General features: G+C 42.8%; 1 protein-coding gene across 4 annotated transcripts in view; it reads left to right on the forward strand.

Annotated features, from left to right (window-relative positions):
• The window catches only part of tex2 (testis expressed 2), a 128,657-nt gene that overhangs the window by 4,407 nt on the left and 99,371 nt on the right, over window positions 1–24,879 (forward strand). The window lies entirely within an intron of this gene.

Consider the following 24,879-nt stretch of genomic DNA (forward strand, 5'->3'; position numbering starts at 1 on the left):
CCGCTCGACCGAGTCCAGTGGCCCCGCGCCGACTGAGGGCAAAGCGGGGGGAGGGTGGAGTCAGCCGTGCCTTTCAACCGCTTTCCCCGAGGCCCTGTCCTCCGCTGCTCACTGCCCCCCCCCCCCCCCCCCCCCACATACCGAGGTCACAGGATCCCCGCACCCTGACTACTGGACCCCCCCCCCCCCCCCTTGCCAAGGCCACTGGATTAATCCTCCCATACTGAGGTCACTGGATCCCCATACCTAGCCCACTGGATCACTCCTCATCGCGCCCATATCACTGGATTTCCTCGCCCTATACTCTGGTCTCTGGCTCCCCCATCCCCTAAAAAGAAGGTCACTGCATCCACTCACCCCCTACCCTAATCACTGGTCACCCCCCCCTAATCACCGGTCAACCCCCCCCCCCCCCAAACCCTAATCACTGCCCCCCCCCCCCCCCAAATCACTGGTCACCCACCTTGATCACCGGTCACCCCCCCTACCCTAATCACTGGTCACCCACCCTGATCACCGGTCCCCACCCTAATCACCGGTCACCCACCCTGATCACCGGTCACTCTACCCTGATCACCCTCCCCCTCTACCCTGATCACCCTCCCCCTCTACCCTAATCACCGGTCACCCTCCCTCTCTACCCTAATCACTGGTCACCCACCCTGATCACTGATCACCCCCCCCCCCACCCTGATCACCGGTCTCTCCCCCCCCCCCACCCTAATCACTGGTCACCCCCCCCTACCCTAATCACCGGTCACCCACCCTGATCACTGGTCCCTCTACCCCCCCCCCCCCCCCCGATCACCGGTTCTCTCCCCCCCCCCCCGATCACCGGTTTCTCCCCCCCCCCCCCCCCACCCTGTTCACCGGTCACCCCCCCCACCCTGATCACCGGTCACCCCCCCCCCCCCCCCCCGATCACCGGTCACCCCCCCCCCCTGATCACCGGTCACCCCCCCACCCTGATCACCGGTCACCACCCCCCCCACCCTGATCACCGGTCACCCCCCCCACCCTGATCACCGGTCACCCCCCCCCCCCCCAAACCTGATCACCGGTCACCCTCTCCACCCCACCCCACCCTGATCACCGGTCACCCTGATCACCGGTCATCCTCCCCTCTACCCTGATCACCGGTCACCCTCACCCTGATCACTGGTCACCCTCACCCTGATCACCGGTCACCCTCACCACCTGCCTTTATCACTGGTTACCCTCTGCTCCTACCCAGATCACCGGTCCCACTCACCCCCTACCCTGACCCCCACCCTGGTCACCCTCACCCCCTCCCTGATCACTGGTGGGTATCCCCTCGTACCGAGTTCACTAGATCCCCTCACCCCATACCCTACGGCCAGACAACGTTGTTCCCCCCATCTCTCACGCCGAGGTAACTTTCTCCCCCCATCTCCTGTGCCGAGGTAACTTCATCTCACCCCTCTTCCCGTGCCGAGATAACCTCATCTCACCCCTCTTCCCGTGCCGAGGTAACTTCATCTCACCCCTCTTCCCACGGCGAGGTAACGTTGTTTTCCCCTCTTCCCACGGCGAGGTAACGTTGTTTCCCCCTCTTCCCACGGCGAGGTAACGTTGTTTCCCCCTCTTCCCACGGCGAGGTAACGTTTCCCCCTCTTCCCACGGCGAGGTAACGTTGTTTCCCCCTCTTCCCATGGCGAGGTAACGTTGTTTCCCCCTCTTCCCATGGCGAAGTAACGTTGTTTCCCCCTCTTCCCACGGCGAGGTAACGTTGTTTCCCCCTCTTCCCACTGCGAGGTAATGTTGTTTCCCCCTCTCTTCCCACGGCGAGGTAACTTTGTTCCCCCCTCAATCCTCCGCCGAGATAACCTTGTCCCCTCCAGGTGGACGCCATTGGGCTCCTGGTTTACCGAGCTCCCTTTGGTTTCCCCCAACAGTTACTGGATCTGACTGGTTTCCATGCAGAGATCGCTGGATGCCTGTCCTCCCAAACGTGGGTAACAGAATCCTTCCCCTCCCCCACTCCCCCCACACACAGGTTACCAGATCCCTCCTCTCACAAAGGCCACTGGATCCTGCACTCTCCCACAGGCCACGGGATCCTGCCCTCTCCCACAGGTCACGGGATCCATCCCCCACACAAACGTCACTGGGTCCCTCTTCCACTCACAAAGGTTACAGGATCCCTCCGTCATTATCAAGCTCACTGGATCCCTTTCCTGGACCACTCGATCTTTTCTCTTCACCTGGTGCTGGGGTCACTCGACCCCTTCGCTGGCCACAGCCTGATAACGATCACTCCTCATACCTGGGTTATTGGATCATGCTTCATCCCACACCTAGGCCTTCCTTCCTCTATACTTGAGTTACTGGATTCCCTCTACACCCCATTTGGTTCTGGATCCCCATCCCCCACCAAGGTCTGCATGCACCCCACTACTCATTACACCTCACTCTTCATCTATTTGTGACCTGCAGATGGGATCAGAAATTATACCTTCTCTTTCTAGTTTTTAGGGGCACTCTGCTTCCATCCCTGCTAACGGTTTATCCAATAACCAGAGGTCATCAATGCACTAAAAAGCTGTTTGGTCATTAATATTCTGCCCCACCCCCAACTCTTGTTTTGTTTCTAATCTAATGGCTCATTGCAAAGGACAAAATCAGTTTTATTCTGGTATTGAAAAAGTTTTTTATTGCACAAAGGCAAAACTTTAATTTGATGCTCTGCATAATTGTTTTAAAATAAAATTCATAATCTTGTTCAGCCCATTGGGAGCTGGTAACCATTTAACATTTCTAGCTAGTTCAGCAAATTTAGGTGATGAGAATCGTGTAATATTTTAAGTTTGTGGAAATATTGTGCACTTTGTTTAGTGTTGAATTGGGTAGCTTTGACCCATTACAAAAGCAGACATTTATATAATAGTTTAAAAATTGATCATGGGAATTAAGCACTATCTGTCCTGATACATTGCAATGGGGCATTTTGGATGTTTGATCAATGTGTTTTGAATGCAGCATCGCATGGTTAATACTGTATTATTTGTTCCGAGTAATCCACTAAATTACAATTGGGTGTGCGTAATAACGACTGCAATCAAGGTATTCAACGGTCATTATTAGTCAGGGCTGTAATTGTTTTTGAATGATGATGAGCTCTTGTGGTTAGTGGTTAGGTATGCATCAGGTATAGTTCAGTTGGTAGCACTATTACCTCTTGAGTCATAATGTTGAGAGTTCAAACCCCAGTCCAGGATTTGAGCCCATCAATCTAGGTTGACATTCCAGTATAGTACTGAGGGAGTTCTGCATGGTCCATCTTTTGGAAGAGACATTATACCAAGGAGCCATGTGTCTCCTCGAATGGATATAAAATATCCCATTACAACACTTTGAAGAAGGGCAGAGAAGTTATTCCTGGTGTCATTACTGCAAGAGTTCCTCGGGTTGTGTCCTAGGCCCAACCATCTTCAGCTGCTTCATCAGTGACCTCCCATCATAAGGTCAGAAGTGGGGATGTTTGCAGATGAATGCACAGTGTTCAGCACCATGCGCCACTTCGTATAATGAAGCAGTCCTAATGCAGCAAGACCTGGGTCAAATCAACCTTGGGCTAACAAGTGGCAAGTTACATTTTCGCCACGCAAGTGCCAAGACAGTGACCATATCCTACAAGAGAGGATCTAACCCATGCCCCATGACATTCAATTGATCAGAAACTGAACTGGACTAGCCACATCAATACTGTGGCTACCAGGCCAGGTCAAAGGCTAGGGATCCTACGGCGAGTAACTCGCCACCTGACCCCCGAAGCCTGTCCACATCTACAAGTTAGGAGTGTAATGGAATGCTTCCCACTTGTCTGCTGGATGTGTGCAGCCCCAACAATACTCAAGAAGCTTGACAACATCCAGGACAAAGCAGTCGCTTGATTGCTCCTCCTTCCACAAACCTTCAATTCGTCCACCACTAACGAAGAGTGGCAGCCGTGTGTACCATCTACAAGATGTAGTGCAGTAATTCACCAAGGTTCCTTAGACTGCACCTTCCAAACCCGCAACCACTACCATCTAGAAGGACAAGAGCAGCAGATACATGGGGACCCCACCACCTGGAGGTTCCCCTCCAAATCACTCACCACCCTGACTTGGAAATATATTGCCATTTCTTCACGGTCGTTGGGGCAAAATCCTGGAACTCCCTCCCTAACAGCACATCGGATGTACCGCCACCAATGACTGCAGCGGAACCACCTTCTGAAGGGCAATAAATGCTGGCCTAACCAGCGACATCCACATCCGTAAATGAATAATTTAAAAAAGTGCTTTGGGATACCTGGTGGTAGTGAGAGGCACTGTAGAACTGCAAGTCTTTTTTAAAATTTAATTTCAACCCCATTATATAACTATGGATTTTCACTCTTTGGCTGATTTTTGAATACACCTACAAGCAAACCGTTGTCTCCATAAAACAAAGCTGTTGACATAATAAAGTTGCGTTGAAGTCTGAGGCCAAGAAGAGTTATTTTTGCCAGGCGGTGGAATTGAAGTTTGTAGTACAGGTAGTTTGGTCCATTGAGCCTGTGCTAGCTCCATGCCAACAGCAGTTCAATTTCCAAATTGATTTAATCGTTTTCTAAAATGTTTGTCCAGTTTCCTTTTTAATGTTCTGATAGTCTTGGCTCCAGAAGTCACATTGTGGACATTGCATCCATATTAGGGCAGCACGGTAGCATAGTAGTTAGCTCAGTTGCTTCACAGCTCCAGGGTCCCAGGTTCGATTCCCGGCTTGGGTCACTGTCTGTGTGGAGTCTGCATATTCTCCCCGTGTGTGCGTGGGTTTCCTCCGTCTGCTCCGGTTTTCTCCCACAGTCCAAAGATGTGTGGGTTAGATGGACTGGCTATGCTAAGTTGCCTTTAGTGTCCAAAAAGGTTAATTGGGGTTACTTGGTTAAGGGAGATGGGATGGAGGAGGTGTGTGCTTGAGTGGGGTGCTCTTTCCAAGGGCAGGTGCATACTCATTGGGCCGAATGGCCTCCTGCACTGTAAATTCTATGATAACTCTATGATTCCAATACCCTTTATGCCTATGAGATACAACTTGTGCCAGAAACGATTGTAAATTCAGCCAAATTAGACCCGAGCTAAATCCGTCTCATTTCATTACTGTTTTCTGTTTATAACTTTTTATATGAGTAGTGGATTTATTTTAGCCATTTGGACTTGATCTTTGATTGGTACTCAACCATGCATTGTCTAAAACTGCTTTAGTTGAACATATTTTTATTAATAGGCATCCCAGGAAATTCACCCTATTGGACTACAGTAATTACACTGCATAAGTATATTCTTTATTTGATACTGACCCTGAGCTTTGCCACATTAATTTTATGGTCCGCCTGATATCACGCCACTGGTCTTCTCACCTCACATGTTCTGTTTCTATGCAAAATTGATTTTGAGCTAATTGTAGCACGTTGCCTGACTTTGTGTTCAGACAAGAGGATTAATGAATACCATTATTTCTTGATAAATCTGTAGATTCCAAGGAATTCTACAGAGTTCGTAGTGGGGAAAATAGTTCTATTTTTCATTATTTGACCATTGCTTATTCAAGGCTGAATGAATTGACACTGAAGATGGCTATTGTACTGTATTATATACTTGAGTTTTAGAAGGAAGTCTTAAGGTACTTGAAAAATGAAAGCATTAACGATACACTCTGAAAATCATAGTATGATCAGAGAAGTCAACTTCGTTTTCTAAAAGGGAAATAATGTTCGACAAATTTATTAGAGTTCTTTGAGAATGTATCTAGGATAATGTATTTAGGGGAGCCAGGAGATGTAGTATACTTGGACTTCCAAAATGCATTTGATATGGCGCCATGCAAAAGACCAAGGGCTCACGAAGTTGGGGCCTGGTTAGAGGATTGGTTAACGGATAGGAACAAACAGTAGGAATAAATGTGGTATTTTCAGTTTGATAGGCTGTAATGAGTGGAATGCTACAAGGATCAGTAATGGAACCTCCGCTATGTACAATCTATAATAATTATATAGATGAAGAGACCGAGAATAATGGGCGCATTCTTTCAAAAAGGGAACAAAGTTCCTGAGCGAGCTCGTTTAGCCGCGTGTTTCCCAGCATTTGCAGTGCCGAGAAACGTGGCTATTCAACGTGACTTGCTTTGAATAAGGGCCTAAACGGCCGAGGCTGCAAATAGCCCCGTTTCCGGTGAGCAGAGCTCCCCATTGTAGCGAGAGATTGGGAAGCCATTTTTAAATGGCATCTCAATCTCCGGGGCCCACAAAAAATCCCCCCCCCCCCCCCCCCAGCCAGAAAATACCAGCTTGTCAGTGCCAGGCTGGATAAGATAATGGTCATTCCTTTCTCCCCTCTTTTATTTAACAATTCTGCTTTTCTCCTGAGCGCTGTGATATGGTTATAAGAATTTATATGAATTTCCAGTGGAAATTCCTTGGTATTTAGTCCCAGTGCCTAGTCTTCAGGTTTGATAACCCTCAATGGTTTTAGTAGACATTTTGATTACAATGGAAGAAATGCCATAATTGGTACCTGATCCGCTATTGCCCAACATGCACCGTCCATCAAAATTTGCTGAATGCAGATCAAGAATAGGGGCTTTCTTGCCCTCCATCAGGTACCAAGGTCCATCGCAGTTCTCTCCTTGATTCAGATCAACTGATTTGATGCGGTTTTAAAACCAGAAGTAGTGAATTAACATTTGTTCATGACATGTGGGCACCACTGGCTTGGTCATCATTTATTGCCCATCCCTAATTGCCCTTGAACTGAGTGGCTTGCTAGGCCATTTCAAAGGGAGGAATTTGGAGTCGCACGTGGGCCAGACCGGACAAGGGTGGCAGATAACTTCCCTAAGGACATTAGTGAACCAGATGACTTTTTACGACAATTGACAATGGTTTCATGGTCATCTTTAGACTTTTAATTCCAGATTTCTTTTGATCTGGGATTCGAACTTGTCTCTGGATTACTTGTCCAGTGACAATAACATTATGCCACCAACTTCCCCATGGGAAGAAAATCCATGTTTTTCAAGTATTGAAGTTGTTATAAGGGTTAAATATAGTAATGGACCCAACAAATTCATATTTGGTATTTAACTGGTTTGTATTATTGACTAGGTAATTTGTGAACAGATTTTCCCATTCTCTCTTGGTCTATTTAAATAAGACATCATGAGACAGCTCATAAGCACAATTCTTTACTTGGGGGGGGGGGGGGGGTTATTCACTGGTATTGGTAGCCTTGGAAGATGCATTTAATTATTTATTAATTCATGTACTATTTTTTAATCACTGAAATACACGCCCTATTGTGAAAAATGTCACTACAGTATTCCTTTCATATTTATTATGACTTTGGCAGGACCTACTTTTGTCTTGTATACTTTTCTCAGATGTTAAGGCCTCATTTGAGGGAACTAAATCTAGCTCAAATATTTGTACACACTTTCTTTTGAGCTGGAAGTAAAGTCACCTTAGTCCAAATGACCAGGCGACTGCTTTCCACTTTGAGAGGGAGAGCTGACTGGTGGTGATTTAACCTGAGAATCACCAAACCTCAGGTGAGGGGCAAGGTTGAGAAGGCGGGGCCTTCATGAATAACCTCAGCCGATACAAAAATTAAACCCGTGCTCTTGGCCTTGTTCTGCATCGCGAACCATCTGTCCAGCCAACTGAGCTAAACCAGCCCCATAGTTGGGTTTCTTTTCCCCCATTTCTTCCTGCCACCCACCCCCTACCCTTCCTTATCTTACATCACTCTCCATTGTGTGGTCAAGATTAACAGGCCTGCACCCAAGTGTCTGACTGTGTATAGAGAAGTTTGAGTTGCTGTTTGTGTTGTCTTTGAAGTTGGCTGAATTATTTTCAGTAAATTGAACAATTTTATTACCAGTTTTGAATTACTTTAGTTCCAGTCATTAATTTGTTTTATACCCTTTAAATGTTGAAATGCATCCCAACAATAGCTGTTGAAGTTTATCAATGACAAGTAGAAAGAACTTTCTGTTTGTGTAATTCCTTTTGTGATTTCAGGATGTCACTAAACCTTGTACAGCCAGTTCAATGAGGTTTAGTCACTGTTGTTATGTAAAAGTTTGCACACAACAAGTTCCCATGGACAGCAGTGTGAAAATGAGCAGATTGGTTTTTTTTGTTCAAAAAATAATAAATTTAGAGTATCCCGATTATTTTTTGTCCCAATTAACGGGCAATTTAGCATGGCTAATACACCTACCCTGCGCATCTTTGGGTTGTGGGGATTAGACCCATGCAGACAGGGGGAGAATGTGCAGACTCTATGCGGACAATGACCCGGGGCCGGGATTGAACCCTGGACCTCTGTGTCGTGAGGCAGCAGTGCTAACCACTGCACCACCGTGCCGCCCCAATATTCTGATTTGGTGATGTTGGTTGAAGAATTAAAATTGACCCAGAGATCATGGAGAACATCTGTTCAAAATACATAGTGCAATGGAATAATGTATGTTCATCCAAAAGCAGATGTTCCTCGGTTTAATGCTTTGGAAGATAGTACCTGCAACAATGCAGCACTCCTCAATAGAAGGTAATAATCACCTTATTTTTAAAAAAATGCTTTGAGGTAAGCTGATCTCTCAAATAATATCACATTTTTGTATTTCCTGGACTTGCATGTTTACAGTAGGAAGAACTATGGTCAGAAATAAGGTTACATCTGTCTTTCCTGAGGTTTGAGAAGAAGCTCCACTTTAGAATCATAGAGCCATAGAATTTACAGTGCAGAAGGAGGCATGCGGCCCATTGAGTCTGCACCGGCCTTTGGAAAGAGTAACCCTACTTAATGTTTTGGACATTAAGGGGACAATTTAGCATGGCCAAACCACCTAACCTACACATCTTTGGACAGTGGGAGGAAACTGGAGCACCCGGAGAAAACCCACACAGACACGGAGCGCATGTGCGAACTCCACACCGACAGTCACGTTAAAGCTGTCAATTTGAGGTTTGTGATTGTCAGTGTTGACAAGGGGCAGCACAATGGTTAGCACTGCTGCCTCACAGCTCCAGGGACCCGGGTTCAATTCCGGCCTTGGGTGAGTGCCTGTGTGGAGTTTGTACTTTCTCCCCATGTCTGTTTGGGTTTCCTTCGGGTGCCCCAATTTTTCCCACAGTCGAAAGGTTAGGTGGATTGGCCATGCTAAATTATCTTTTTGTGTCCAGGGATGTACAGGCTAGGTTAAGGGGATAGGGTAGGGAAGCGGACCTAGGTAGGGTGCTCTTTCAGAGCGTCGGTGCAGACTCCTTGATGGGCTGAATGCCCTTGTGCTGTTGGAATTCTATGGTTCTGTGGATCTCTGGCAGCCCATATGATTTTTCTTCAACTGTACCTGCTGCCGAATATTGTCGGGTTTTTCTAATTTGCAGCTGCATGATAGATGAAGGATGTTTTTAAAAGTATGCCACATATATTGGGCGCACCTTGTTCTTTGACAAATTCAGGATTGCTCAAAGGGTCATTCAACACTGATCTATCATTGAAACAGGAAGGCAAAACTGTCTTGTCTAATCAATGCAAACTAGCCTCAACAAAACAAAAGTAAGTCAGGATTTAATGGACCTTGATCCATGGTGAATTATTTCTTATAAGGCTGTTGAGTCTGGAAGCTTTAGATTACTTTCAATCTATGCCCCAATCTATTTTTTGTGTAGTTCATAAAACTAAATCCTTCATTTATGGCAGGAGAGGGTCAGGCAAACTGTACCTATTTCCTCTTATCACCTGTTTGTAAGAAGGTGGTGTTTGAATTACTTTTAAAGTATGTAGTTGCGTGGTTTCCTAATCCCTCGATTTTCGTGATCCAATTTACTAATAATCCACAGCAGATGTTATGATTAACTCAGGAGGTTAGTATATTTCACATTCAAAATGAAACCAGGGAAGGAGTATCCAAAACGTCCCTCTGCAGCCGCCGCCCCCCCCCCCCCCCCCCCCCCGCCCCGCCCGCCACACACACATATACCCTCTCTAAAGGTGTGGTAGAAAAAAAATCTCATTATGGTACAAGAACCACAGAAATGAATATTAATTCATGTGATTTCCAAAGTCAAAGTCCAGAGGGTGTTTCCATTGTACCAGGGGTTAGTTCCAATAGGTTTGGTTGGAAATAACAGTATGTAAATCCTCAAAACAAACTATGCTGCAGCATGATGGGCTTTCTGTGCTTATACCACTTGGCAGGCATTGATCAGAGACTTTTAAAATCAAGCAGGCTTCATGGAGTTGAGAGGTGGTAACCAATTGTTATTCATTCAGGATGCTGGTATTATGTCCAGTTGATGTTAAAACAGCAGTTTCAGATTTTTTGAGTACTCAAAGACATAAAGAGATTTCAAAATGGTCACTCGAGACATGGGACCTGGACCTTTCTCCACAATTTCTTCAAAAGGGGTGTTTATCCAGTGTCTGGAGCTGGCTTTGATTTTGGGACTAATAATATCTGTAATTGAGTTGTCATCCCTATTGAGAGCCTGGTATTGGGAAACCATTGTCTTGACAGACCCACTGACTCAGCTAGCGAGGTGAGCTTATTGGATACAAATAATGGACCCGTGGTTCCTTTTTGAAATGGGTCTGGCCAGTCAGTCCCATGTGTGGTATGAGTCTGTTGGCAGATCGGTGGGCATGACGAGTTCTCGTGTGCGAGTTTCCTGGTCTTTTGTAAATCCACAAGTGAGCTGTGAGATTCCATAAGCGGAGGAAACATTTTCATGTTGATGTAATGTCCCCAGATAGAAGGCCAAACCTTTGGTCATGTGACTTGTAGCCACCATCTTTTTGATTCGGCAGAAAAGCCAAAATACTAAGCTTCTGGATTTCTTTTCCTGTCATATGGAACCCAACACTTGTCCCTTCTGACATTTAGCTAATGCCAGTGATGAGCTTTCTGTAGCATGAAACAAAGTGTCCGCTTTTCTGAAGCAATGTGCGACATCTAATAGTCCTCCCATATTTTTGATAACCATTTGAGACTTTGTTGGCTGCTTTCACTTTGTTGGCTGTGCGGTATTGAGGAGCAAGCGATAGCTGCTGAAAGCTACTAAAAGCAAAATCGAACAAACTTATTTGGAGGATAACTTATTTTTATTTAGGCAGTTTTTATATAAGAATTTCATTAGTGATATTAAAAACATTTGTGTTTAGCAAGAAAAGAGGAAAGATATTTGGTTGACAGAGTATGGTGAATTTAACTACTGTGCAGCCAAGTTTATTATTACATACAACAGATTTTACTCTTCACAGTGATGCATGTTCTTTAAAAGAAGATTAATGTCAGTAAAATTCACCGTAACGTGACTGTAGTACATGCAATGACAAAAGCTTTCAGCAAGGAGCAGAGAATATTGGCAGGAAATTATTTAAAACCCAACATTTTACTTTATGGAACAGCGGCAATATGTTCATTGGGTGGACTGAAGTAGAATTGTTTCTATATAGCTCTGGCTTAGAAATCCAACAGATGTGTTTTTCAGCTGATTACGACACATATACAATTAATATTGGTTTCTCCTCTATAGTGTTCCCTTCACTGCACAACCTGCATTCATTTTGTGCATATATGTTGTACATGTTCTAAAGTAGCAGTGACTGCTAAAGCCAGAAGCTTCAGACAACACCAAGTTCAAATGAAAATAGCTTTTTTTACAGCCAAGTCATTGGATTTTGTTAAATTGCCATCTATAGTATTTTCATTCTAAACATTGTAATAGTGGAAACACGTGAACACTTTGCTGTTGGCTGTATGCGTTTTTTACTCTTTGAATATGATCAGTGCCTCTTTGCGGTATGTTGACGTTGATAAAAGGCTTGAAGAATTTTCGTTTGTATGTTTTGTTTAAATTCATTGGTCATGCTGCCTGTTCCATTATACATAGTTTGCGATGACTATTTTGCACTGTTTCTTGGAGTTCAGCATTCAAGATAAAACTACAATCATTTCACTGCATCATGATATTGCTGTGCGCAATACAAGAGCAATATGAAGGAGCTTGTGTTTTTGGCCTCTGCTTTTGAGACCCATGAAAAGCTGACTTTCAACAATCTTAGAAGCGTTTACTGGTCTACTTTGTATAATGGAAGTGTTGTTACCATTGGCAAACTACCAATCTGAAAGTCCCTGTTCCTTGGTCTGCATGTTTTTGTACTACACTAAATCCGGAGTCAAAATTGAGTTTCTTGATCAGCCTGGCATTGCATCAGCACTGAAATTCATACACAGTGTTGCTGAATTATGGTTGGTAATTATGGTTGGCAGGATGTCTCTTTGGACTGATGGGGTCACTTGAGTAGCCACTCCATAGTAGCAGATACATTGCCCTTCCAGGGTAAGTTGAGATAGAGTAGTTGCTTCTCGGGTCTAAAAGGGCGGCATAAGAGCACAGTGGTTAGCACTGTTGCTTCACAGCGCTAGGGTCCCAAGTTCGATTCCTGGCTTGGGTCACTTAATACAAAGAACAAAGAAATGTACAGCACAGGAACAGGCCCTTCGGCCCTCCAAGCCCGTGCCGACCATGCTGCCTGACTAAACTACAATCTTCTACACTTCCTGGGTCCGTATCCTTCTATTCCCATCCTATTCATATATTTGTCAAGATGCCCCTTAAATGTCCCTATCGTCCCTGCTTCCACTACCTCCTCCGGTAGCGAGTTCCAGGCACCCACTACCCTCTGCGTAAAAAAACTTGCCTCGTACATCTACTCTAAACCTTGCCCCTCTCACCTTAAACCTATGCCCCCTAGTAATTGACCCCTCTACCCTGGGGAAAAGCCTCTGACTATCCACTCTGTCTATGCTCCTCATAATTTTGTATACCTCTATCAGGTCTCCCCTCAACCTCCTTCGTTCCAGTGAGAACAAACCGAGTTTATTCAATCGCTCCTCATAGCTAATGCCCTCCATACCAGACAACATTCTGGTAAATCTCTTCTGCACCCTCTCTAAAGCCTCCACATCCTTCTGGTAGTGTGGCGACCAGAATTGAACACTATACTCCAAGTGTGGCCTAACTAAGGTTCTATACAGCTGCAACATGACTTGCCAATTCTTATACTCAGTGCCCCGGCCAATGAAGGCAAGCATGCCGTATGCCTTCTTGACTACCTTCTCCACCTGTGTTGCCCCTTTCAATGACCTGTGGACCTGTACTTCTAGATCTCTTTGACTTTCAATACTCTTGAGGGTTCTACCATTCACTGTATATTCCCTACCTGCATTAGACCTTCCAAAATGCATTACCTCACATTTGTCCGGATTAAACTCCATCTGCCATCTCTCCGCCCAAGTCTCCAGATAATCTAAATCCTGCTGTATCCTCCGACAGTCCTCATCGCTATCCGCAATTCCACCAACCTTTGTGCGGAGTCTGCACGTTCTCCCTGCGTCTGCATGAGTTTCCTCTGGGTGCTCTGGGTTTCCTCCCATAAATTCCGAAAGATGTGCTGTAAGTGGAAACCATTAGCCCATTTGTGAGTTTGCATGATATATAGCAAGCAGTGATCTAATCAGGATAGCCATTATCCTGCAGATCTCTTTGATGCAATCTATTTCAGTGTCAAGCTTGCAACATAAGAAAATGGCTAGGGCCCAATTTACAAGACTGCTGATAAAGCTAATCTTGTAGTGCGTGGAGCTATATGAATCCTAACATGTATATTGGCTGGTCAGATGCCAGGTACGTAGGCTGTACATCCTAGCAATGGCTGATCCAATCAAACAGCAAGTTTCTTGTGTTGTTTGTAATAGGCAGAGTACAGACTGCTCAACCAGCCCGCTCTTGTAAAACCTTTGGCATCTGCGATAATGTGAATTCATGATTTGGCAACATTTGCTGAACAATTCTGAGTGCGCTAATCATTACACCAAACGTTTTGTCCCGGGACCCACTTTTACCAACCGGCCGACCTTCGGGGATCCATACTGACCTTCGAGATTCACGCCGGCCGACCTTCCGGCCCCACGCTGACTGACCTTGTGATACACTATTATTGCTTACCTTTAATGCAACAGGTGAGCCTGCTTGGTGTTCAAGATCTCACTTGCTTTGTCATTCAGTGTTAAATTTTTCCTAAGGACTTCAGTTGATGATTTCAGTTCTCACTGCATCCTTTGAAAAAAATCAAGTTGTTTGTCCTCGGACTTACTATGTTTAGTCTTCGAATGCCTTTGAGGTTTTGAGAGTTTTAAACTTTAATTTGCCAGTTCTTCCCTGCATATAACAAACATGGGCTTTGCATCCTGATTTGTATTGGCAAAATTAACAATGTCATACCTTTATCTTTATACTGCTTTGTTGACAATTTCAATTTCTTCTTAATTGTTTGTTCATCAGAGGCCCTGGAGCTCTGGATACAGCTCAGCTCACACTAGCACTGTTTTGTCCTGCCATGGATTCTCCTGAGAAACTCACTTCAGATTCAATTGAGAGATCCTGGCCTGTTTGTGTCTCTGGCTCTCTCTTCCTTTATTACAAAATGATCCATCTTTAGTTCTTCACGCAGGTCTGTTGCTTGCTTGCTGGTAGCTACATAATGGAGGATTCTCTGCTCTGTGATTTTGCGGCCAGAGCATGTGACGTCAGAGCATAGGGCGCATGACCTGTTCTCTGCCGCCGTTTCTTAAATCCATCGATTTCTAAAAACAAATCTGGTCCTGGGACTGCGCACTGACATCAGGAGGAGGCAAGCTACCCTGCTGGGCAGCACGGTAGCATTGTGGATAGCACAATTGTTTCACAGCTCCAGGGTCCCAGGTTCGATTCCAGCTTGGGCCACTGTCTGTGCGGAGTCTGCACATCCTCCCCGTGTGTGCGTGGGTTTCCTCCGGGTGCTCCGGTTTCCTCCCACAGTCCAAAGATATGCAGGTTAGGTGGATTGGCCATGATAAATTGCCCTTAGTGTCCAAAATTGCCCTTAGTGTTGGGCGGGGTTACTGGGTTATGGGGATAGGGTGGAGGTGTGTTGACCTTGGGTAGGGTGCTCTTTCCAAGAGCCGGTGCAGACTCGCTGGGCCGAATGGCCTCCTTCTGCACTGTAAATTCTATGATAAGCCTGTGCACTGTTCGATCTGGCTGAGAGGGCACGCAAGTACGGTATTGAAAGCCAATCGCCACCATTGGGCACTTCCTCCCGTGAGCGATTCTACTGCTTTGACAAAGAGTCATCTGGACTCAAAACATTAGCTCTTTTCTCTCCCTACAGATGCTGCCAGACCTGCTGTGATTTTCCTGCATTTTCTCTGTGGTCTTTGTAATTTGCTGCAGCCTTCTGAGATTCCTGCTCCCGTTTGACCTGGGTTAACTAGGTCAGCCACCTTCATCCCCAGGCATGTTTAATACTAATCCATTAATGCCCTGTGAAGTCTGTGATTCAAATTTAAAAGTCTGATCCATTATTAAAAATGTATATATGATATACGTGTATCATAAATTGTATCTGCTTAGATAACCAGATGACCTGATTGGTGGGGTTTCTGACTGGGTAACTTTGCGGAACACCTTTGCTCAAGCATGACCCCAGCCTTCCTGTTGCTTGCCATTTTAACTCAGCACCTTGTATGTCCTTGGCTTGTTGCAATGCTCCAGTGAAGCCCAACGCAAGTTGGAGGAACAGCATCTCATCTTCTGATTAGGCATGTTACAGCCAGCTCTCAGGACTCAACACGACTGTGACCGTTGTCTTTCATCTAAACCCCCTTTTTAAAGAATCCCATACGTGTATTGCCTCAATGCCCTTCCCCAGTCCCAAGTTGCTACATTTTGTTGCAATCTCTCACAGCTACAGTTTAACATCTAACACATTTTCTCCTCTTTAGTATTGATGAAGAGCCAAATGGACTTGAAACATTAACTCTGCTTTCTCTCCTTAAAGATGCTGCCATACTTGCTGAGTTTTTCTAGCATCTCTTGTTTTTGTTACTCTCATTTCAGTGTTTGGCTCCTGAAATGAACGGCCGGAAGGTATTTATCAAGCAATGGAAAATTGTAGGCAACCATCAATTTTGTAAGAAGAATATATTATTTGACCATAAATAACAGAGTGAATTGATGCTGTTTATTTTCTGAAGCACATCCTTGCCCTGACCCAAAATCTTTGTGTTTTGTTTCTCTAGACCATACTCTGTTGAATAACCATCATTTGCACACTTTGGGTCAGGCATTTTAAGTAATGATACATCCAGTCTCTTAAATACTCCTATGGATACAGCTCCTTTTTTATGGGAAGAAAGGAACATTGTTTGTGTGGAGCTGAGCCAGTTGCTAACTTTGCTTGGTTCATTCTTCTCTTGCCAGTTGAGCTTTGAGTTTCAGCTCATTATATAACTGCCACTCTTCCCATATTCACCTTGAACGTTAAATGTGTGGAGTTTATGGATTTTTAGATTTAGATTTATTGTCACATGTACCGAGGTACAATGAAAAGTATTGTTCTGCGTGCAGTCCAGGCAGGTTGTTCCATACATGAAAAACGTAGGACATACGATAAATACACAATGTAAATACATAGACATAGATATCGGGTGAAGCATACAGAGTATAGTGCTAAAGAAAGATATAGATTTTGTGGTCTGCAAGATCAAGACCATCTGCTTGGATGCTATAATACTCGATGTTTCCCATTTCCCTACCTTCCCATTCTCCTTACCCTGACATCATTGTAGCTTTTCCCTCCCACATGACCCTGAATAAACATGTTGCTTGCAAAAGCCCTCCCTCCTGAATTCATGACTCCCTTGAGCCCAATTTTCCATTAACTACAATGTGAGCATAGCTGATAACTCCCTGTCTCATCAGGCTATATTTCGCCCCACCCCATCCTTCAATAATATCACTCGTCCTTCAAAAAACACTCAAATCTTTCTGCAGAATCAACTGCTGTCCTATTTCTAACCTTTCCTCTTTAGAGTCTTCAAATGTATCATTGGGAACCAATTTTATTTCCATCATTCCACCTTTGAATCTCTTCAATCCAGTTTCTAGCACCAAGACCACCCAGACTAAAGTTACAAATACATTGTGATTATGTTCATTAAAAATGCATCTTTAGATATCGCTATCTCTGCCCTGGTAAATGGCTAAGTACATGTTTACCGACTAAATTCATTTAAAAGAATTCACTTTCTTACTCCTGAAAACCTTTTTCCGCCTGTGGTTACGTAAGTTGAAAACATTTGCTTTTCAGTCTCAAACTTGAAACTTTTGTTTTGAGATGGGCTCACTGGCCCATCAAAGCCAGTTTGTATGAGTTTTGGTACCCTTGGAATCAGTCCATACTTAATGAGATTATTTGTTCTGTTCATATTCCATGAATTTATACAATTGGACAGCATTAGAATATGAATGACTGTCATAGTGAATTTAAACTGCAAACTTAGTATTTATTTCTGCTCTCAGATGATGAATTACTTGCATTCCACACCTGCCTTCATTATAAATGCAAAAATACCCATTTTGTGTCGCACACTTTGCTTTCATTGATCACCAAAAAGGCTTCTTTGCTAGTTCTGTGCTGCTTAGTCTTAATCTGTTAGAGAGTAGTTAACCCTCATGGCAGAAGCACTTGTTGCATGGTTTCACTTGATAGATCAATTTCAAGGTGTGACCAGTAACGTGCACTAAGAATTTGGGGTTTTGTGTGAGTGATGTGTAGCATTGCGACAAATATCCCAGGCTATCTAGGCATGTGACTGCTTTAGTATCGAGCTTGCTACTGTTACATACACATCATGTGATTAAAGACATTAAAATCTAAGAAGTGAATATATTTTTTAAAAATAAATTTAAAGTACCCAAATGTTTTTTTCCATGAAAGAGCAATTTAGTGTTGCCAATCCACCTACCCTGCACATCTTTGGGTTGTGGGGGTGAGACCCATGCAAACACAGGGAGAATGTGCAAACGCCACACGGACAGTGACCCGGGGCCGGGATCAAACCCACTAGGAAGTGAATATAGAATGGATAATATAGAAACCTTGACTACAGATAAACAAACAATTAAGGTGTTGTGTACCTGTTGAGTCTTGGGTTTAATGCTCCATCACTCCACAGTAAAAGGTTTGATGTTAAAAGAGAATTATTGAAGTTTGGATGGGTGTGAATTAGCGGTGGATTCAATTGTATGGAAGCCTTAATGTACTTAAAGCGTAGTATGATTAGAACAAGTCAACGTGATTTTACAAAAGAGAAATCCTGTTTGACAAGTTCATTAGAATTTTTGAGGACGTAAAGTGGAACTGGTAGATGTTGTGAACTTTGATTCCAAAATAAATTCGATAAGGTCTTGCACAAAAGGTTATTCACAAGATAAAAGTTCATGGAGTTGGTGGTCATCTTTTAGCACAGATAGAAGGTTGGCTAATGTACAGGAAGCAGAGTGTAGGGATAAATGGGGCATTTTCAAATTGGTAAGTTGTGACTAGTGGAGTATCGCAATAATTCAGGGCTCAGCTATTTACATCTACATTAATGAGTTAGACAAAGCGAAATTGAATAATGAAACTAAATTTGTTGGCTATACCATGAGGAGGACGCAATGAGGCTGTAAAGAGATAATCTTTATTAGTGTCACAAGTAGACTTACATTCACACTGCAATGAAGTTACTGTGAAAAATGTTTAGGCAGGATGTGTGAGTGCGTAACAAAGGGGAGATGGAGCATACTATGGGAAAGTGTGAGGTTATTCGCTCCAGTTGTTAGAATAGAAAAGTGGCATTTTTAAAAAAATAGGTGTGAAACTTGTTCAGAGACATTTGGGTGTACTCGTACAAGAAACACAAAGTTACACGTGCAGGTACAGCAACCCATTAAGAATGCAAATGGTATGTTTTTAATGCAAGGGGATTAAAGTTGAAAAACAAAGAAATCTTGCTGAAATTGTACCGGTCTTTCTGACCCCTCTCAGAATACGGTGTGATTTTTCATATCATGATTTCATGATAATTTAAAGGAAGAATATACTTGCACTGGAGGCAGAAGTTCACTTGATTGGTCCCTGGAATGCGAGGTTTGAAGTATGATGAAGTAAATTGGTCTATATTGTCTAGAGTTTGGAAGAATGAAGGTGATCTCATTGTGACATTTAGATTTTGGAAGGCGCTTGACCCGGTAGATACAAAGAGGTTGTTTTCCTTGACTGAAAATCTAGAATAGATAGGAGACAGTTTCCCCTTATTTGGGAAGGAGGTGAGGAGAAATGTCTTCACTCAAGGGGGTTGTGAATCTTTGGAATTCACTACCCCAGAGGGTTGTGGATGCTCCATCTTGAATAAATTTAAGACTGAGGGAGACAGGCATTTGGTGTCTTAGGGTCAAGGAATATGGGGAGTGGCTGGGAAAATGGTGTTGGAGCCCAAGACCTGCCATGTTTGTATAGTGTGGTGAAACAAGTTGTCTTCTATTTAAAAAGTTTTCATCCAAGGGATAAAGACAGAAAATACTTCTCAGCAAACATCTGTGGAAAGCGAAATTGAATGAATATTTCAGGTTGTTGACCCTTCATCAGAAATAAGGAAGTAGTGAATAAATGACACCAAACTTCTGCTTTTAGAATGTGAAGCAACCTTTAAGGATAAGACTATTTTGGTCTACTTGGTTGAAAGCAGTTTTACTTTCTGCACCGTAGATTACTAGTGAGATATTGCGAATGCACTTAAAGATTCCAGTGTGACCACATCTAATGAAAATCATATGATGGCAAATAAAGGGAATTGATTCCTTGAGTTGGACGTCCAAGTATTTAAGCAACTGTCAAATTTCCCTCATCACAACAAATGGTAGTCATTTTACATGTTGCAATTTTTTTTGTTGTGTTGCCAATTTTGTTGGGAGAGATGGGAGGAAAGGCTTTAATTTGTGCAAGATATTCCAAATTCCTGTGTGAATTTTTTATAATGCTCAAGTCACAGAATCTGTTGAAATGGTAAATTTAAAATTTGCTTTCATGAACATTTAAAATGTTGCTACAGAACTTGCTTTTGTTGCAGTTAAAGTGGATATTGATCCGAGATCTAGCCATGAATTTAGAACTCTCACTTTGATTTTGTAGAATGGGTGTTGATTATGTTCACACCCATTGTCAACACTTTAAATTTTTTTTTTAGAGTACCTAATTATTTATTCCAATTAAGGGGCAATTTAGCGTGGCCAATCCACCTATCCTGCACATCTTTGGGTTGTGGGGGTGAAACCCATGCAGACACTGGGAGAATGCAAACTCCACACGGACAGTGACCCAGGGCCGGGATTCAAACCCGGGTCCTCAGCGCCGTAGGCAGCAATGCTAACCACTGTGCCACCGTGCTGCCCTTAACACTATTTTAAAGAAAAAGTTGATTGCTTCAATTCCAAAATAGATGTGGGTCATTGAATATTTCAAATAGTAATGGCAACTGAATAAATTTTCCTGTACCACCTTGGATTTTGGCCAATGATCATGATGCTTATTTTTAGATTTATTGGTAGATGGATTTATACAAGAGCAAAGAGATTTTTACATGCCCTAATATCTTACTATGCGGCTCAATGTCCAATTTTATTTGGTAATGCTCCTATGAAGTGCCAGTGAATATTTTACTTTAAGGTTCCATGCAAGTGTCTCAATCCCTGCTTTTGAGGACCACAGCTTAAGCTCCATTGAGAAATTATATGAATGGGAGGGCTAGGACCTAGTTTGCTACCCATTTAATTTCATGACCTGTTCATCACAAGAAAAATGCTAAAATATTCAGGTAAGCATATCCTACATAATTTGCACCAACTAGCAGATGAACCTAGGATATCTGTTACCTAGCCTGGAAACATGTTTGCTTAGACTTTCTTGTTGAGTACAAGTGCAAAGTTGATTTTTGTGGTTCAAGGGAAGCACTGCAAATGGAAGGGTAAGTTTTTAAATGATAGGCTTCAAATATTTGGTGAATCAACTTGAATTTTATTGTGACCATAGTGTAAAGATTGTACCAATCAGTTCAAATACAACCTTTCAGCTAACTTGATTTTATTTTTCCTGCTAATGCTCTTTTTCTGATTTTAACCATATGTCTATCAAGTGCAACTTATGTTTAACTCTGTCCCTTATTTGTGCTTTTTCTTAAAAAGATTAGCCCAATTTTCATAGTACTGCAGAATTTTGATCAATTCAAGCCGAGAATTTGCTTAGTCAAAACTTTAAGTATTTGCATCTTTCTGAACCTTTTGTTGAAGAGCCATGTAATTCAGTTTTTTTTATAGTTCTTGCAGTTTGTGCTTAATATAATTTAAAGGTGATTTGCCTTTAAAATATTTGAATATAGCTTAACTGCAATTAAAACAATGTTGGAAAAACTCAGCAGGTCTTGCATCTGTGTAGATGGAAACCGGTAAAGTTTTTAGTTATAATTTTGTTAGCTAGACTGTAAAATATGCCCGTCTGGCTTTAATTAACATCTGTACCTATTTCCATGAAGTTACTTGCAAATACATAGTTGGATGTGATTATGACAATGCTGCAGTAAAATCAGCTGTAGTGTATGTGTAATATAACAAGCTTGGGTGGCCAAAATTGTGTGGGGCCACTTGGAGGGGAGGTAACTTATAGTCAATGTGAAGAAGTGTATAAAGCTCACGCTTCCTGTGGGTTTCTTTTATATTAATTGCAGACAATGAACAACATTGTCTTCAACTAGCTTGTTTCAAATAGACACAATAAAAGTAATTTGTAAACACTGTAGTTGTTTAACAGTCTTTCCATTGGGTAAGTTCCATGAAAAAGAATAGTGGAACTGATCCGACTTTATTAATTTTTAATCTGTAGAAACTTGATTCTTGAACGATGGGAAAGCATTGTACAAGTGATTACTGGTACTATTTGTAATTACAAATAGCTTTATTGTATCCCATTAAAAAATTATGAGCAAATGAGAATATAAGCAACCTGAAACCTTTAACAACAGCAGAGTTGTGATACTGTAACATTTAGTGCATGGAACCAAGCACAAAGAGTAGCAGTTGATGTGGAGTCATAATTGAAAGCTAGTTGTAGTTTTGCCCCTGTCCCTGATGCTCTTTTTAAAAATAAATTTAGAGTACCCAATTCATTTTTTCCAATTAAGGGGCAATTTAGCATGGCCAATCCACCTAGCCTGCACATTTTTGGGTTGTGGGGTGAAACCCACGCAAGCACGGGGAGAATGTGCAAACTCCACACAGACAGTGACCCAGAGCCGGGATCGAACCTGGGACCTCGGCCCCTGATGCTCTTTTCACTGCATTCTTCCTCTTCCCTCTTCCTTGACCTGCACCAATCATGCAAAGGCTTATAAACCAGTTTACTCGTCTATTTGATATGGTAGTGTATGTAAGTGCATGATCTATTTCTTAGTTGTGTAAGACAATAGATTTTTGTATGATCCAATCAAATATTTAAGGCTAATGAAAGACTGTATATTGTAAAGCAATTAAAATCAAATGTCTTGCAACAGCAAACTTGCATCTGCGGTTTTGCAAAATTTAAAAGTCTACATTTTTATTTAGGCAATAGTAATTAAATTTGTCAAACCAAAGAGAGATTTTGCCCTTTAATGTGTGAAGGTAGGTCACAGATCTGACTGAATGGGGAACAGGCTTGTGGGGCTAAATGGCTTAAATGTTCCTAATGCATCTGAGGAGTTAACATTTCAAATTGCTAACCTTTCATCAGAACTGTCTAATGAAAGGCTATTGACCTGAAACATTAGCTCTGTCTCTCCACAGCTGCTGCTGGACCTGCTGAGTATTTTCAGCATTTTTCTGTTGTTCTTTCAGATTTCCAGAATCTGCGGTATATGGTTTTTGAATTAACTCCTGATCCGCATCATAATATTTGGATGCAAAAGCAGCCATGATCTCATTGAATGGCGGAGCAGGCTCAAAGGGCCAGGTGGCCTACTCCTGCTCCTAGTTCTTATGTTTCTTATATTTATAGCAAAAAATGTGTGGTGTGGAAATGAGCCTTAATTTAACAGTTAAAATTTAGTAAAATATTTATAAAATTTGATTATGGTGTAAAATGTAAGCATCCCATAAATATTTTAAAGACAGCACGAGTATGGAACAGCCTGTTTCTATTCTGGGGGCCGATTTAGCTCAGTGGGCTAAACAACTGGTTTGTGATGCAGAGCAAGGCCAGTAGTGCGGGTTCAATTCCCGTACTGGCACAGGTTATTCATGAAGGCTCGGCTTCTCAACCTTGCCCGAGTGGTGATCCTCAGGTTAAACCACCACTAGTCAACTATCCCCCTCAAAGGGGGAAAGCAGCCTATGGTCATTTGGGACAAGATGACTTGCTTACTATTCTGTACACTCTGCAATAGCAAGAGCTTTCAGTTTTAGATTATTCAAGTGTATTGACATTTTTAATACGTTTTCTAAAAAGTTTATCTGTCAAATTGGCACATGCACTTTCTCTTTTGTTTGCTTAGTAATATGTCATCCCCAAATTTACAACTGACTGATTACTTTGGAAATATTCACTATTGTTTATAGATTTAACAGCACAGAAGGAGGCCATTTGGCACATTGTACCTATGCTAGGTGAGAAGGGTGAAAGCTGGTATAAGCACAGCAAAGCCCAAAAAGTGGCAAGTGAATGAATGATTAGCTAATCTTTTTTTGTTGGTGTTAGTTGAGGCGTGGATGTTGGTCAGGACACAAGGTGAACTCCCTGCATTTCAAATTGTGCCTTTGGAGATTTTATTCCACCACAATCTGTAACCTCATAACCTTGATAGCACTCATTCTTCCATGTGAAGTGAATCAAATTGGCTAGAGACTGGTTCCTTCTATCAAAGATCTCTCTATTAAAACTTTGGAAGTGGTGATCGCTGATTGTGTTCTTCAATTCCATTCACAACTCTTCAAATACTGAAGCAGTATCAAGGCCTGGAGAGCATTCAAACTTGGGCTGTTAAGTGGAAAGTAACATTCGTGGCACACAAGTGGCAGGCAATGGCCATCTTCAAGAATGCCTAACCATCTCTTGATGGCATTGCCATTACCTAATCTTGCACCATAATCAACCTAAAGGAGGGTACCATTGAGCAGAAACTTAAATGGACCAGCCTAAATAACACTGTGACTACAGGCATAGGTTAGATTGGGAGTTCTGCAGGGCGGGCCTAATTTCCAGACTCCCTAAAGCGTTTTCACTATCTACGAGGCACATGTAAGAAGTGCGGTGGAATATTCTTCAGTTGCCTGGATGAGAGCAGCTTCAACAATCAGGAAGCTCGACCATCAGTACAAAGCAGTTGAGTGCCACCCCATCAAATACAATAAACATTTAGTCATTCTGCCACAGGTGCACTTTAGCTGCAGTGTGTACCATCTACAAAATGCACTGCAGTACCTTCAACAGCACCTCCTAGGTGATCTCTTCCACCTAGAAGATAAAGGGCAGCAGACACATGGGAATACCACCGCCTTCAAGATCCTCTCTCGAGTCTCATACTATCCTGACTTCGAAATACATTGCCCGTCCTTCATTACTGGGTAAAAATTCTGAAACTCCTTGCCTACCAGCACTGAGAAAATACCCACACCACACAGACTGCAGTATTTCAGGAAGGTAGCTCAACGCCACCCCCTCGAGAGCAATTTGGGATTAAGTATTGAATGCTAGCCTCACCAACAAAGTCCACACCCCATATGTGAATATATTTTTAAAGCTGAAAATTTGCAACTCAAGTACTCTGCCATCTCTTATAATTGCATGTTAACATATTTTTGAATATTTTCTTCAATAAAGTTCAGTATGCTACTTAACTAATTTCATATTTCCTACATCAGTTATTCTTATGGTT

This window comes from Scyliorhinus torazame, chromosome 18, assembly GCF_047496885.1.
Source record: "Scyliorhinus torazame isolate Kashiwa2021f chromosome 18, sScyTor2.1, whole genome shotgun sequence".
In the NCBI taxonomy this organism is placed as follows: Eukaryota; Metazoa; Chordata; class Chondrichthyes; order Carcharhiniformes; family Scyliorhinidae; genus Scyliorhinus; species Scyliorhinus torazame.